The sequence below is a fragment of the Penaeus monodon genome, chromosome 34 (assembly GCF_015228065.2).
Source record: "Penaeus monodon isolate SGIC_2016 chromosome 34, NSTDA_Pmon_1, whole genome shotgun sequence".
In the NCBI taxonomy this organism is placed as follows: domain Eukaryota; kingdom Metazoa; phylum Arthropoda; class Malacostraca; order Decapoda; family Penaeidae; genus Penaeus; species Penaeus monodon.
Genome location: NC_051419.1, coordinates 17,796,752 through 17,798,934, shown reverse-complemented (window position 1 = coordinate 17,798,934; position 2,183 = coordinate 17,796,752).

Sequence of the window (2,183 nt, the reverse complement as noted above, 5' to 3'; positions counted from 1 at the left end):
ACTAGTCCTAGATAAAGTTCTGCATATGAGGGAAGCTGTGGAGGCGTAGATGAAGTATGTGCAATATACCTCATTAGTCCTGATTAATTTTTAACTGAATTTCGTCTGAGGTTGCCGCAACGATGTGTCAAATAACACTCCATCGATTGCGTTTTTAGCAAAGAGCTCTTCATAGGATCCTTTTGCGTAGTTGGTTGCCCCCGGCTTTACCTTGGATGTCGTGTTCGTCTTCCAACATTCTTAAGAAGGCATTTGTTTGCGAAGTGTTATAACTCTTCTTTTTGCTTCTCCCCGTCGTCTCTTCGCAGCTGCTCCCTTCCGATCATGGTACTGACCTCTCTGCATTTAACGAACTGGTTGACTTCTCTTCATTAGCACCTTTCGCTGGCACGTTCTGTAGGAACGCCTTAGTAGTAGTCCACACCTTGGTCCAGGCCCAACTGACGCTCGACCTGAAAAATACAGATAACCTTTATTTAATTAAGGAAATTAATATAGGCATGATATTTCCCAATATATATATATATTTTTTTTTTTTGGAGTATATTTCCTGTAAATTTTGATTTGGCCATGCCTAAGGCACTATTCGTAGATAGATTCAAGTCTTCAGCTTAAGCTAATTAACTTTAATTGTTTTCTTTTCGTTCTGCAGATTCTACGTACTTCTGAAGATGGGATAGAGGTCAAGCGAAGCTTTTGAAGACCTTTGGAATTTCCCCCATTGCCTAGGCGCTTTGGATGGGAAACATTTGGCCATCAAGAAACGGCCATCGTCTGGTTCGGTTTTATAAAACTATAACAAGTTCTTCATTATAGTTTTTGATGGCTCCTCGTTGGTCCTGTTACGAGTTCCCATGTAGACTTTGGCGTGAACGTTCGAGTATCAGACGGAGGCGTTAATTGCTGTGACAAATTCCGAAGCTCCTTGATGACGGTCATCTGGGCATTGATGGACATAAACATTTTGCAAACGAAAAACGCTCTAAAGAAATACACGATTTACTTTTTTCACGACATATTACTTTTGACTGCATATTCCTACGACGAAATTATTTTATTTTTGTACACCATTCTACCATAGACTGGGGCTCCGACTATTATGTAAATTTATATTAATCATTAGTGACTGAAATGAACGTTAAAAATAATAAGATTAAACTCACAAATGTGGATGGTATCTCAACAGTACTGAACACTCATATCTATCGAATGTGTAGTTAGTAAAATTAAATTTTTTTGAAATGGTTACTTATAGGGCCGCAAGTACCAAAAGGTTAGATGTTCTCATTTTTGTACGCTGTTGAAAAACGGAACGATGAATTTACTAACAGGTAACTAAATAAAAAATCTCTACTATCAATTAAGGTGTGAACGTCGCGGATGAAAAATTATATAATTTAATAAAACTTACTGTTCTGTGGAGGTTTTCCTTCTGCCTTCATGACTCTCTTCTGGCACCTTATCTACGTCGAAGGTGCTGGTTTTCCTGTTCTCGGAAGGAAGAGCATGCATCAAATACCACATCGCGGCACCTAGATTATCTTCTGTTCCCGCTCCATATTTTCACATCCCTTCCACTTTGCGCAATTCAGCTGGATATTTCGTGCGAAGTGGCTTTATTTTCTTTTCATTTTCTCCAGTGTCATTTTGATAATGTTCTTTGTAGTTTTTCATACATATTTTATCTGCGTCAGCCTTTTCTCCCGGTGATTGTCTCGTCGGATTCTATTTTCCACAAGGCCGGTAAGGATCTATAACGTCGATTATCTCCATCATCCTTTTACGCTCACTCTTTCTTCTTTTCAGAGCCCATGACTAACGATGCACGACTCTTTCACTGCTGCAAGGGAAACACTAATTTTTGATCAATATATTGACGCTTTTGCCCACACACGCTCAATTTTATTGAAGACCCATCATAAAATATCAAAGAGTTTTGATCTCTCAATGATTGATTCATGAAATTGTTTCATTAAATTGATAGCAATGTCCCCCACCCACGGTCCATTTTTTCCATTCATTCTATTGACGTCAATAAATTGATAATCAATTAATTGACGATAAAAATTGAGCAGTGTGTGGGTCCCTTAAAAATAACAACCCACCTCTGCAACTCCTTAAGACCTCGGTGATTACTCATAAGCCGTACATCATTACCAGTCTAGAATAGTTCCTAGCATGCT